Genomic DNA, 15,525 nt, shown 5'->3' on the forward strand with positions numbered 1-15,525 from the left:
TGCGTTTAAAATTAGCAAACATTTATTTCCACATGGCTGTGGGGTGAGACAGGGATGCAGCTTAAGATCCACCCTTTCAACATATATATCAATGAATTGGCGAGGGTACTAGAACAGTCTGCAGCACCCGGCCTCACCCTACTAGAATCTGAAGTCAAATGTCTACTGTTTGCTGAGGATCTGGTGCTTCTGTCCACCAACCAAGGAGGGCCTACAGCAGCACCTAGATCGTCTGCACAGACCAGGGCCCTGACAGTAAATCTCAGTAAGAAAAAAATATGTGTTCCAAAAAAGGTCCTGTTGCCAGGACCACAAATTCCATCTAGTCACCTAAAATGAAGCGAATCCCAAACCTTCCATAACGAAGCCATCACCTACAGAGAGATGAACCTGGAGAAGAGTCCCCTAAGCAAGCTGGTCCTGGGGCTCTGTTCGCAAACACAAACAGATCCCACAGAGCCATCACCTACAGAGAGATGAACCTGGAGAAGAGTCCCCTAAGCAAGCTGGTCCTGGGGCTCTGTTCACAAACACAAACAGATCCCACAGAGCCATCACCTACAGAGAGATGAACCTGGAGAAGAGTCCCCTAAGCAAGCTGGTCCTGGGGCTCTGTTCGCAAACACAAACAGATCCCACAGAGCCCAAGGACAGCACCACAATTAGACCCAACCAAGTCATGTGAAAACCAAAACATAATTACTTGACACATTTGAAAGAATTTACAAAAAGCAAAGCAAACTAGAATGCTATTTGGCCCTGAACAGAGAGTACACAGTGGCAGAATACCTGAGCACTGTGACTGACCCAAACTTAAGGAAATCTTTGACTATGTACAGACTCAATGAGCATAGCCTTGCTTTTGAGAAAGGCCGAAGTAGGCAGACATGGCTCTTTAAAAAATATATATATTTCATTTAACCAGCTTGGCCAGTTGAGAACAAGTTCTCATTTACAACTGGACAAGATAAAGCAAAGCATTGCAACAAAAACAACAACACAGATGGGATAAACAAACGTACAGTCAATAACACAATAAAAAATCTGTATACAGTGTGTGCAAATGAAGTAAGGAGGTAAGGCAATAAATGGGTCATAATGGCGAAGTAATTACAGTTTAGCAATTAACACTGGAGTGATATATGTGCAGATGAGGATGTACAAGTAGAAATAGTGATGTGCAAAAGAGCAGAAAAATATATATTTTTTAAAATATGGGATGAGGTAGGTAGTTGGTTGGTTGGGCTATTTACAGATGGGCTTCTCTCAAGAGAAGACAGGTTATGTGCAAACTGCCTACAAAATGAGGTGGCAACTGAGCGGCTCTTCCTACCCTCCTACCAAATGTATGACCATATTAGAGACACACATTTCCCTCAGATTACACAGATCCACAAAGAATTAGAAAACAAACCCATTTTTGATAAACTCCCATATCTATTGGGTGAAATACCACAGTGTGCCATCACAGCAGCAAGATTTGTAACCTGTTGCCACAAGAAAAGGGCAACCAGTGAAGAACAAACACCATTGTAAATGCAACCCATGTTTATGTTTATTTATTTTCCCTTTTGTACTTTAACTATTTGCACATAATATGACATTTGAAATGCCTTTATTCTATTGGAACTTTCATGAGTGTCATGTTCACTGTTAATTCGTATTTTTATTTATATTTTGTTTATTATCTACTTCACTTACTTTGGCAATGTTAACTTATGTTTCCCATGTCAATAACGCCCTTATAATGACTTGAAATGGAATTGAGAGATAGAAAGACAGAGAGAGAGAAAGAGAGGGCATTAGTGTTCATATTGTGGTCCTCTCATTTATTTCCATTGGATAATGAGATGACCTCATAATAATGAAGTTTGTAATGAGGTAGCCAGTTTTTTTTTATTATAAGAGAAGGGTCAACAGAGAGACACACAAAGCGTGAGAAGGGGAGATTAAGTTTGTTTAAGAGAAGTAATGAAAAGGAGAAAAAGACAGAGTGAGGAAGCATTGACAAAGAGCGAGGGAGAGAGAGAGAGAGAGAGAGAGAGAGAGAGAGAGAGAGAGAGAGAGAGAGAGAGTGTGTGTGTGAGAGTGTGTGTGTGTGTGTGTGTGTGTGTGTGTGTGTGTGTGTGTGTGTGTGTGTGTGTGTGTGTGTGTGTGTGTGTGTGTGTGTGTGTGTGTGTGTGTGTGTGTGTGTGTGTGTGTGTGTGTGTGTGTGTGTGTGTGTGTGTGTGTGTGTGTGTAAGTGTGTGTGTAATTGTGTATGTGAGAGAGAAAAAGAGAAACAGAACTAGACAAAATGAGAGAATACCAGAAACAAGACATATACATATCCTTTCAGTGATTGACATTTTTGTGATTGTCCAGCCGTGACAAGATGCTTTGTGACAAGAGGCAAGCCTGGCTCAGACCATCTGAGTTTCCTGAGGTCTGATGGTCTCTCTGTAGAGCCAGAGACCGTTAGTGTTGCCTCACAAGTTAGCGGTTATTTAGGGAATAGGGACCCCATGGGGGTTAATTACATTCACTTTTTTTCATATCTTGTTTCTTTTTTTTAAAGAGGAACATCTTTGTCAATTCCACACCCCCGCCGTCAACCTTTTAAAAACATGATTTTTAGGATAGATTATGATTACAGTCACGCTTGAAGGGCCCAAGAAGGGGATGAGGAAGGAACCGTGGGCTCCTGCACTTATTTATATTAGTTAGTGGGTGAGGAACACAGAATTTCATCCTTGTTTTACTTTCTTGTTATCGCTGCGGTGTGTGTCTGTGTACCGATGATCTGCTTAAATGTGACTCACTGAGGAGCGTGTATCAGACTTGCTAATGATGATACATCAACGTCGCTACATTGAAACACACTTCAGTGGAGACACAGTCATTCACTTGAATAAGAATGATTTTGTTGTTATAGTTAATGTGTTGGATATGAATGGACTTTATAAATAATGAATGATTATCACGGCCTTGAAACACTGTAGTGGGAGGACAGACAACCGCTTGAATTAGAAAGATGTTTTTGTCGTTTTAGTTATCGTGGTGTAGCTCAGATGGACCTTGTAATGCCAAGATATTGGATTTCACTCCTGGGACCACCCATATGTATAAAATGCATGCACGCATGACTGTAAGTCATTTTGGATAAAAGTGTCTGCTAAATGGGATGTATTATTGTTATATATTATCGTACTAGATGTGGACGGGTCTTTATGACTTATATGCTTTCATTGCAGCATTGAGAACATACAGTAACTGTAACGATTCTCCTCTTCTGAGTAGGAGTAGGAAATATCGGACCAATGCGCAGCGTGGTAAGTGTCCATGTTGTTTATTAAAACCGGAACATTGAAGCAAAACAAAAATAGAACAAAACGCAACAGTTCTGTCAGGTACTCACACACAACACTAAACAGAAAATAATCACCAACACCACACAGGTGGGAAAAGGCTACCTAAGTATGATTCTCAATCAGAGACAACGAACAACACCTGCCTCTGATTGAGAACCATACCAGGCCAAACACAAAACCACAACATAGAAAAAAGAACATAGACTACCCACCCAACTCACGCCCTCACCATACTAAAAACAAAAACATAACAAAAAGAACTAAGGTCAGAACGTGACAGTAAAACCTGAACCTATAGGGGAGGGTCTGGGTGGGCGTCTGTCCGCGGTGGCGGCTCTGACGCGTAACTCACTGGTATATATAATACAGCTGTATTTTTCAGTGGTGTAAAGTACTTAAGTAAAAATACTTTAAAGTACTACTTAAGTCGTTTTTGGGGTGTCTGTACTATACTATTTATATTTTTGACAACTTTTACTATTACTTTATTACATTCCTAAAGAAAATGATGTACTTTTTACTCCATACATTTTCCCTAAAACCCAAAAGTACTAATTTACATTTCAAATGCTTAGCAGGACTACTGCCTATTACATGGAGGAATCACTAAACCTAAATGCTTCATTTGTAAATTATGTCTGAGTGTTGGAGTGTGCCCCTGGTTATCCGTAAAAAAAATGTAAAACTAGAAAATGTTGCAGTCTGGTTTGCTTAATATAAGGAATTTAAAATTATTTTGTATTTTCCTTTTGATACTTGATGATATTTTAGCAATTATATTGACTTTTGATACTTAAGTATACTTAAAACAAAATACTTTTATTATTTTACTCAAGTAGTATTTTACTGGGTAACTTTCACTTTTACTTGAGTAATTTTCTATTAAGGTAGCTTTACTTTATTCAAGTATGACAGTTGGGTACTTTTCCATTACTGTATTTTTTTCCTGTTTATGGTCAAACTTTAATCAAAACTATTTCTTAACAGTGATGGTCATCCTCCCTATTTCTCCTTCTCTATCTCCTCAATGTTCCTTCTCTCGGAGAGTTTTCCATTCACCTTTCACCCTGAAAGGTTTCCCAAGTTACACTCGTTGCAGGACCATTACCCTCCCCTCATTCTCCTCCACATCAACCCAATTCCAACCCCTCCTTCTGTCTTTCATCTGCCAATCCTCCCTTTTGTCCTTTTTGTTTTTTACTCACATCCTAATCTCCACCCTTCTTTTTCTCATCCTCTCTTTCTCTCCCATTATCCTCATCTTTTCTCTCAGTTTCTCTCATCCTCCTCTTCCTCCTTCCCTCGCTTTCTCTCCTCCCACTCAGTCTGCAAACTGACCTGAGATCAAAACTTACGCTGACAGACAGTTTAATGAATCCAGTGCTTCTTAATGCTTCGCACACTCTGGAGGCCAAGCCTTTCCTCATGTGACATTTTCATGGAAAGCTTTATTGGCAGACAACAGATAAAACAGCAGCCAGGAGAAGTCAAGGTGTTCAGCGGAATAATGTCAGCCGGGTTATAACTCTCCGTTGTTATTATTTAAGATTTACTAGGTTCCTCCTTAGAGAGGTTCCTACCTCTCTCCGCGGCCCGTCGACATGAAAACACTGAGTGAGTGTGCGAAATGTGGTGTGAAGGAGCAACGGTCATGTTTGATCTCTGTGCTTTCTAACCCATGTTGACATTGAGAGACAAAACAAGATATAGTGCACATGTACAGGATGTAACAGATATACACAGGGGATGAGAGAGGCTAAGTGTTACATATTTCATATTTCATTTCTCATGATCTTACAAATCATGTTTAATGAAAATAAAGCACCTTGGAGTTTTGTGTGTGTGTGTGTTTTAAGGGGATGCAGGCAGAGTGCTTCAGATTGAATTGTTATGTAAAGGCGTGTCAGATTAGATTGTCTGGGCATGGCTAACTTTATCCGACAGGACTGTGTACACGCACAGCCACCAACAGAGGAAGGGGAGAAGGGGGGGGGTGTAGATACACATGGGTGGGTGGAGAGAGAGGGTGGGTGGATATATTTAGAGAGAGAAGAGAGAAAAATACAATGAGACACATAGCTGGAGAGCTGTGGGGGGTGGGTGTAGGCAAGAGGAAGGGGAAAGGGAGAGAGTGAGGCAGGAGTGAGTGAGGCAGGAGAGAGTGAGGCAGGAGAGAGTGAGGCAGGAGGGTGTGAGGAAGTGAACAACCCCCTTGCAGCAGAGTAGAGGAAATGCCATGGTTAGAGTTCAGTGAAGTGGTAAATAAGTAGCATCAGCGTATCAGGGAGTTTAAGGGGGAACTGGAGAGGAAATAAAAAAGGTACATGATCAGTTATTGGTTCTGGGAGCCCAGGGAGCCAGAGGAGAGAGAGGAGAGATACCTACACAGCCAAGGGGAGAGAGAGGAGAGATACCTACACAGCCAAGGGGAGAGAGAGGAGAGAGAGGAGAGATACCTACACAGCCAAGGGGAGAGAGAGGAGAGAGAGGAGAGATACCTACACAGCCAAGGGGAGAGAGAGGAGAGAGAGGAGAGATACCTACACAGCCAAGGGGAGAGAGAGGAGAGAGAGGAGAGATACCTACACAGCCAAGGGGAGAGAGAGGAGAGAGAGGAGAGATACCTACACAGCCAAGGGGAGAGAGAGGAGAGAGAGGAGAGAGAGGAGAGATACCTACACAGCCAAGGGGAGAGAGAGGAGAGAGAAGAGAGATACCTACACAGCCAAGGGGAGAGAGAGGAGAGAGAGGAGAGATACCTACACAGCCAAGGGGAGAGAGAGGAGAGAGAGGAGAGATACCTACACAGCCAAGGGGAGAGAGAGGAGAGAGAGGAGAGATCCCTACACAGCCAAGGGGAGAGAGAGGAGAGAGAGGAGAGAGAGGAGAGATCCCTACACAGCCAAGGGGGAGAGAGGAGAGAGAGGAGAGATCCCTACACAGCCAAGGGGAGAGAGAGGAGAGAGAGGAGAGATCCCTACACAGCCAAGGGGAGAGAGAGGAGAGAGAGAGAGAGGAGAGAGAGGAGAGATACCTACACAGCCAAGGGGAGAGAGAGGAGAGAGAGGAGAGATCCCTACACAGCCATTGGGAGAGAGAGGAGAGAGAGGAGAGAGAGGAGAGATCCCTACACAGCCAAGGGGAGAGAGAGGAGAGAGAGGAGAGATCCCTACACAGCCAAGGGGAGAGAGAGGAGAGAGAGGAGAGATCCCTACACAGCCACGGGAGAGAGAGGAGAGAGAGGAGAGAGAGGAGAGATACCTACACAGCCAAGGGGAGAGAGAGGAGAGAGAGAGAGAGAGAAGAGAGATACCTACACAGCCAAGGGGAGAGAGAGGAGAGAGAGGAGAGAGAGGAGAGATACCTACACAGCCAAGGGGGAGAGAGGAGAGAGAGAGAGGAGAGATACCTACACAGCCAAGGAGGAGAGAGGAGAGAGAGGAGAGATCCCTACACAGCCAAGGGGAGAGAGAGGAGAGAGAGGAGAGAGAGGAGAGATCCCTACACAGCCAAGGGGAGAGAGAGGAGAGAGAGGAGAGATCCCTACACAGCCAAGGGGAGAGAGAGGAGAGAGAGGAGAGATCCCTACACAGCCAAGGGGAGAGAGAGGAGAGAGAGGAGAGAGAGGAGAGATACCTACACAGCCAAGGGGAGAGAGAGGAGAGAGAGGAGAGATCCCTACACAGCCATTGGGAGAGAGAGGAGGAGAGAGAGGAGAGATCCCTACACAGCCAAGGGGGGAGAGAGAGGAGAGAGAGGAGAGAGAGGAGAGATCCCTACACAGCCAAGGGGAGAGAGGAGAGAGAGGAGAGATCCCTACACAGCCAAGGGGAGAGAGAGGAGAGAGAGGAGAGATCCCTACACAGCCAAGGGGAGAGAGAGGAGAGAGAGGAGAGAGAGGAGAGATACCTACACAGCCAAGGGGAGAGAGAGGAGAGAGAGGAGAGAGAGGAGAGATACCTACACAGCCAAGGGGAGAGAGAGGAGAGAGAGGAGAGAGAGGAGAGATACCTACACAGCCAAGGGGAGAGAGAGGAGAGAGAGGAGAGATCCCTACACAGCCATTGGGAGAGAGAGGAGAGAGAGGAGAGATCCCTACACAGCCATTGGGAGAGAGAGAATAGATACCTGCACAGCCAATGGGAGAGAGAGAATAGATACCTGCACAGCCAATGTGATTGTATTTATAGATCGATGAGATGACTAAACAAAGGCAAAGTGCAAAGTTATGGTCATAGACAAAACAACCACATCAAACAAAAATCTACATTGATCAAATAACATGGACAACAACCACTTTTTGTGCAGTATTAATCTATTTGCAGGCACAGCAAGGCACAAGTCAATAGTGATGGGTTCTCCTGTGGTTATATGTCTATGGCCAGGCAGAACAGAGGCAATAGTGGTGTGTTTGTTGTGTGAGAGAGCGAGAGAGCGAGTCCAATTCAGTAAACACCTCTGAGGAGCAGCGCCTAGGTAGGTGCATATTGTATTAAGTGTGTTTATAACGGTAATTTATGAAGTAAATTAAGATTTTCGCTATAGAGGTTTCTCCTGGGAAAATATTTCATTATGTTTGATAATGACCCAATAAACACACATGCGTGAGCACAACCACAAACACCTGTACACACACAGACATGCACACACACACAAGCGTGCATATGCACACACACATCGGCCCATCAGATATTTCCTATAAATCCTACAGTAAATGTAGTGAGGACTGTGTGCAACATATTAGCTGTGGTACAGTGAGCAACGCTAAACAAGACTCCAGGCTAGAGCTGAGCCCACCCCTCTAACAAGTAGGCTGATCAGATAAGACCTCATATAACAGGGGCACGAGATAGCCATTCAGAGAACAATATGTTTTCACAGGTGCCAGGCCACATTACAATAGAAATCTAGATAGCCGGACAGCCAGTGGCTACAGCTGCGTAACAGTTAAAGCTTAGAGCCTGCTCCAAGCTGTGTTTGATGTGAAAGCTTGCTGAGAATATCACTGCATTGGATCATAATGGGAGGTTTAAAAAATATGTATAAATACAATACCAGTCAAAAGTTTGAACACGCCTACTCATTCAAGGGTTTTTCTTTATTTTTTAAAACCATTTTCTACATTGTAGAATACTAGTGAAGATATCAAGACTATGAAATAACACATGGAATCATGTAGTAACCAAAAAAAAGATTATACAAAGTATCCACCCTTTGCCTTGATGACAGCTTTACACACTCTTGGAATTCTCTCATTGCCAAGCATGTGCAAAGCTGATTCCATATGTCTTATTTCATAGTTTTGATGTCTTCACTATTATTCTACAATGTAGGTTTAAGGGAAGGTTACTCGTGACTCCCAAGCTCAACATTTTTAACAAACTACCTCCCAGTTTGAAGTTAGCCCCTAGCCAGATTACTCACAACATTTTGCAATGAGTAGCTAGGTTTACATCCAATTGGCAACAGATTTTCATGCGAATATTCAAAGAAAAAATGCCCATTTTTCAACCAGTGGTGTTTCCACCAAACTGAATTGTTGAGGATAAAAATCAGTGCGTGATGACATAGTGCACACAAAATGCACGTTTTGCTTAAGCTTTCATGTACAAAATAAAAATCTAATGTTCAATGTGTTTCCATCGCATTTTCAACTCTAGCGATAGATTTGTCACAAAAACTGTTGCAGGTAGTTTCTGTTGGTAGGTTAGGCATGATGAGATTATTACGGCAGTCAAGCATTGATCATCATGTTACCAGAATAAGACACTCAATATTTATTGGAAAAAAGCATCAAGCTCATACCATGCACTTTCACCACCCTATGAAGTACATCATAACATCTGTAGCCTAATAAACTGCATGGTTTCCTGAGTCGTAGTGGGAGGACCAAAACACCCTATCACCACATGACTCCAAATTTACTTTGATATGATAGTAAACTAGACACTCTAATGTACTTGTCATCTTGCTCAGTTGTGCACCGGGGCCTCTCACGCCTCTTTCTATTCTGGTTTGAGACCGTTTGCGCTGTTCTGTGAAGGGAGTAGTACACAGTGAATAGCCTGGAATAGCCTTAATTTCTCAGAACAACAATAGACTGACGAGTTTCAGAAGAAAGTTATTTGCTTCTGGCCATTTTGAGCCTGTAATCAAACCCACAAATGCTGATGCTCCAGATACTCAACTAGTCTAAAGAAGGCCAGTTTAAATGCTTCTTTAATCAGGACAACAGTTTTCAGCTGTGCTAACATAATTGCAAAAGGGTTTTCTAATGATCAATTAGCCTTTTAAAATGATAAACTTGGATTAGCTAACACAACGTGCCATTGGAACACAGGAGTGATGGCTGCTGAAAGTGGGCCTCTGTACACCTATGTAGATATTCCATTAAAAATCAGCTGTTTCCAGCTACAACAGTCATTTACTACATTAACCATGTCTTCTCTGTATTTCTGATCAATTTGATGTTATTTTAATCAACAAAAAAATGTGCTTTTCTTTCTAAAACAAGGACATTTCTAAGTGACCCCAAACTTTTGAACGGTAGTGTATATATACATCTGGTTGTAATCTGGGTACCTTGATAGCATCATGAAAAATAGATGCCTTTATCAGGCAGCAACAGAGACAGTTTAGTTGTAGTCTGGTTATTTAACATCTTCTCAACCAAAAAAAACAACACATTACAACGAGAATTTAACATCATTATAGCCTCATATAGCCTCAAAGATGTGCCGGAGGGGATGGCTGCAGTCTTATCGGCTTTTAATCATTCATGCTATTCTGTTTTTTTTTGCGTTTTTCGTAACTTGTTTTGTACATAACGTTGCTGCTACCGTCTCTTATGACCGAAAATAGCTTCTGCGGTTTACTCACCTCATGTTCGAGTTTTTTCTTCAATGAGGCAGATGGGAGGGATATACTATAGACAACCGACCAGGCCCAGATCATTCGCTGGGGAAGAAAACTGAGATTTCACAGAAAAATATCAGGGTGCCTTGTGAGGATCAGGCGACGAGTGGCTAATCTGCCTTTGCCTTCCGTCCTGCTAGCTAATGTTAATTTGCTAGAAAATAAATGGGATGAACTGAAAGCACATATATCCTAGCACAGGACAATAAAAACTGTAATATCTTATGTTTCACTGAGTCGTGGCTGAAAAACGACACTAAGAACATACAGCTGGCGGGTTATACACTCTATCGGCAGGATAGAACAGCAGCTTCTGGTAAGAGACGGGGCGGGGGCCTATGCATATATGTAAACAACAGCTGGTGCACGATATCTAAGAAAGTCTCAAGGTTTTGCACACCTGAGGTAGAGTATATCATGATAAGCTGTAGACCTCACTATCTACTATACCTAGAGAGTTCTGTATTTTTCGCAGCTGTCTACATACTACATAAGTAACACTGAAACATGCATGAGAGCATCAGCTGTTCCGAATGACTGCATGATCATGCTCTCCGCAGCCAATATTAGTAACACCATGCACAGACCGGACCAGCGCGCGCTATAGTGCGCAAACTGATTTTGTCCCCCCACACCAAATGAGATCACAACACGCATGTTCAAATATCAAAACAAACTCAACCAATTATATTAATTTGGAGACAGGTCGATAAACATTAAACATTTATGGAAAATTTAGTTAGCTAGCTTGCAGTTGCTAGCTAATTTGTCCTATTTAGCTAGGTTTCTGTTGCTAGTTAATTTGTCCTGGGATATAAATGTTGAGTTGTTATTTTACCTGAAATGCACAAGGTCCCCTACTTTGACAATTAATCCACACACTATTTCTAGCCATCTCTCCTCCTTCCAGTCTTTTTCTTCTTTGCACTTTATATGGCGATTGGCATCTAACTTAATACTCATAGTATTACCATGACGACCGACTGACCTCAGTTCATCTTTCAATCACCCACGTGGGTATAACCAATGAGGAGATGGCACGTGGGTATCTGCTTCTATAAACCAATGAGGAGATGGGAGAGGCAGAACTTGCATTGTGTTCAGCGTCACAAATAGAACTGACTTCTATTTTAGAGCTTGGCAACGCAGACGCTCGTTGGAGCGCACGAGCAGTGTGGTTGCAATGATTGAACAACATGTATGTGTACATTTATTTTGCAACGTGAGCGCACGCGAAGCAAGCAGTGTAGTCAGCATGTGAGACCTTTAAACGAGTCAACATTCACAAGGCTGCAGGACCAGATGAGAATTAAAAGATGGAGAGATGGAGGGATGAGAGATGGAGAGAGGGAGAGATGGAGAGTGAGAGATGGGGGGATGGAGAGAGTGAGAGATGGAGGGATGCAGAGATGGAGGGATGGAGAGATGGAGGGATAGGGAGATGGAGAGATGGAGGGATAGAGGGATGAGAGATGGAGAGATGGAGAGAGTGAGAGATGGGGGGATGGAGAGAGTGAGAGATGGAGGGATGCAGAGATGGAGGGATGGAGAGATGGAGGGATAGGGAGATGGAGAGAGTGAGAGATGGGGGGATGGAGAGAGTGAGAGATGGAGGGATGCAGAGATGGAGAGATGGAGAGATGGAGGGATGGGGAGATGGAGATGCAGGGATGGAGAGATGGAGGTAGAGTGAGGAAAAGGTGAGGTGGATGAAGCGAGAGATCTAAAGGAAGATAAATGGAGGTAAAAATAGGGAGATGGTGGTGATGATGATGATGATGATGATGATGATGATGATGATGATGATGATGACAGAAACAGCCAGGTTACATTCCTGTCGAGGAGCCTAAACCGACTTAAAAACTGCACAGTGATTAGATGAAATAAAAGAGGGGAAAGAGAGGGAGACAGGGAGGAGAGAAAGGAGAAGCAGGATGACAGACAGGACTAACAGCACAGCGTTTCCACAAAGAGGAAGCAGGGGGGTTAGAGTGTAGTGTAGTGTAGTGTAGTTAGTGTAGTGTAGTGTAGTGTAGTGTAGTGTAGTGTAGTGTAGTGTAGTGTAGTGTAGTGTAGTGTAGTGTAGAGTTTAAGCACGCGTGTGTGCGAGGGTTGCATGCATGTGCATATTGATGTTCACATTTAAGTGAGTATGTGTGTGGGTATGATATTGTTAAGATTAAAAAAACATCTGCGTGACCTATGTATTCTACATACCTCCTTACACTATGAGTGAGATAACAACACACACACACTGTAAAAAAAAACAGGTGTCAACTAAACAATTCAGGGAAAACCAGGACTCCAATGTACTATCCTTTATGGTCAAGGTGACTGTTTTCTATTGACTTTGTTCTCTGGGTGTGTTAAGTTACACTTTCTGTGTGTTAGAATAAAGAACACTGTTTGAGAAGGTTGCTTGGGTGAAGGATTTAGATCAAGAAAGCATTATTTACAATATCACAATGGAGCAGTTACAGGGTGCATCATTAAATACACGTTCATGCAGTATACACAAAGGCATGCCTCTCAGTAAGTACACAGACAGTGTACACATTAAATACACGTTCATGCAGTATACACAAAGGCATGCCTCTCAGTAAGTGCACAGACAGTGTACACATTAAATACACGTTCATGCAGTATACACAAAGGCATGCCTCTCAGTAAGTACACAGACAGTGTACACATTAAATACACGTTCATGCAGTATACACAAAGGCATGCCTCTCAGTAAGTACACAGACATTGTACACATTAAATACATGTTCATGCAGTATACACAAAGGCATGCCTCTCAGTAAGTGCACAGACAGTGTACACATTAAATACACATTCATGCAGTATATGTCACGCCTTGGTCATTGTATTTAGTGTTTTTGTTATATGTTTGGGTAGGCCAGGGTGTGACATGGGTTTATATGTTGTGTTTCGTATTGGGGTTTGTAGTATTTGGGATCGCGGCTGATAGGGGTGTTGTTAGGCTTGGCTGCCTGAGGCGATTCTCAATAAGAGTCAGGTGCTTATCGTTGTCTCTGATTGGGAACCGTATTTAGGCAGCCTGAGTTTCGCTTTGTATTTTCGTGGGTGTTTGTACCTGTCTCTGTGTTGTAGTCACCAGATAGGCTGTAATTAGTTTCACGTTCCGTTCTGTTGTTTTTGTATTTAGTTTCAGTTATTTCATGTACCGCATTTTCATTCATTAAAGGCCTGAGTAACCATCACGCTGCATTTCGGTCCGACTCTCTTTCTTCAACAGACGAACGCCGTTACAGTATACGCAAAGGCATGCCTCTCAGTAAGTGCACAGACAGTGTATACATTAAATACACGTTCATGCAGTATACACAAAGGCATGCCTCTCATTAAGGGCACAGACAGTGTACACATGTGCTCTCTTAAATACATGGACCCCCACACACTTTCACTCATGGAAAATATGCACTGACAGCATTCTAAGGTGACAGGTAGCCTAGCGTTAGTAGTGTTGGGCCAGTAACCCGGAAGGTTACAGGTTTGAATACCTGAGCCGACAAGTGGAAAGATCTGTTACAGTGCCCTTGAGCAAGGCACTTCACCCTAATGTGCTCCAGTGGAGTTGTACTACTATGACTGACCCTGAATATCAACACATTTCACTACACCTATCATACTACTATGACGGACCCTGAATATCAACACATTTCACTACACCTATCATACTACTATGACTGACCCTGAATATCAATACATTTCACTACACCTATCATACTACTATGACTGACCCTGAATATCAACACATTTCACTACACCTATCATACTACTATGACTGACCCTGAATATCAACACATTTCACTACACCTATCATACTACTATGACTGACCCTGAATATCAACACATTTCACTACACCTATCATACTACTATGACTGACCCTGAATATCAACACATTTCACTACACCTATCATACTACTATGACTGACCCTGAATATCAACACATTCCAGTGTATGTGACAATAAAACCTTTTTTATATATATTTTTTTCCTGCTTCAATCTGCAAACCGGCATCTCTGACAACCCAATATAAGCCCCTTGGTCTTTAAAGCCGCTCATAAAGATAAGCAATCTCACACACAACTCCCACACCGGCTGTAAAGCACTTCCTAACATACACACATGCACACAACACACACACAAACAGATTTCTCTCCCATTCATTTCCCCCATGGTTGTGATACGTTTGCACACCCGAGTAGAAAGGAAGAGAAACACAAACGAGTCTAAACAAGCAGAAACCAGTAACTCACCAGTAACTCATCAATAACTCACCAGTAACTCACCAGTAACTCACCAGTAACTCACCAGTTACTCACCAGTTACTCACCAGTAACTCACCAGTAACTCATCAATAACTCATCAATAACTCACCAGTTACTCATCAGTAACTCACCAGTAACTCACCAGTAACTCACCAGTAACTCCACTGCATGTATTCCTCACCAGTAACTCACCAGTTACTCACAAGTAACTCACCAGTAACTCCACTGCATGTATTCCTTATATCGCTCCTTTACACCTGTCCTCTGATAATCTGTTGTCCCTTTTCCTACTCTCCTGGGACCATTCCTCCTCTCCCTCTGTCGTGGGCTGTTTGGGTAGAAGTGAAATGATGCTGGGAATATCCTTCAGAATACTGAACAGAGGAGTCACACACCATCTCTATCTTTCTTCTTTTTCACTCTATCTCTCTTCTTTTTCATATGCTTCTTCCTCTTCTTTTCTATGCTCTGTTTGTTCCATTCTTACATCGCTCCATTTTTCCACTTTATTTCTTTCACATCCCTCTTTCACTGCTGCTCGGTGTTCTCAGTTCCTCCGTTCCCTAGCATCATCAGTAAGGACTCCATCTGTCCCTCTCCTCCTCTTCTCTCTCTCCCTCTATCTCTCTCTCTCCCTCCCTGCTGTGCCCTCTGTTTCACTCTCTTCTCCTCAGAGTCATCTCCTCAACTATAAGCCTACTCATTTTCCAACCTGAGCACAGTGGCTTTGCAGGTGACTGTCAGCATGTATGTGTGTGTGAGTCTGAAAGTGTATGTCAGAGTGTGTGCGCAGGCGCATGTGTAAGAGAGAACAGGAGGGAGAGCAGGAGAGTCAGAGACACAGTGAATAAACAGGCAGTTATCCTCTTAGATGCGCCATTCAGTTTGCTCCCTCTGTCTCCCGCTCTCTTTCTCTCGCTCCTTCTCCTTCTGTCTCCCCCGCTCTGTCTTTTTCTCGCTCCC

The 15,525-nt window shown here is 43.0% G+C and overlaps 1 protein-coding gene across 1 annotated transcript in view; it reads right to left on the reverse strand.

Annotated features, from left to right (window-relative positions):
• LOC123999847 (mucin-2-like) overlaps positions 1-15,525 on the reverse strand; it is a 60,125-nt gene extending 44,600 nt beyond the window's left edge. Inside the window, exon 1 of the mRNA XM_046305858.1 lies at positions 14,777-15,525. The gene's annotated coding sequence lies outside the window, so the exon portion shown is untranslated. The remainder of the gene's footprint in view (positions 1-14,776) is intronic.

Source organism: Oncorhynchus gorbuscha, linkage group LG16, assembly GCF_021184085.1.
Source record: "Oncorhynchus gorbuscha isolate QuinsamMale2020 ecotype Even-year linkage group LG16, OgorEven_v1.0, whole genome shotgun sequence".
Classification (NCBI taxonomy): domain Eukaryota; kingdom Metazoa; phylum Chordata; class Actinopteri; order Salmoniformes; family Salmonidae; genus Oncorhynchus; species Oncorhynchus gorbuscha.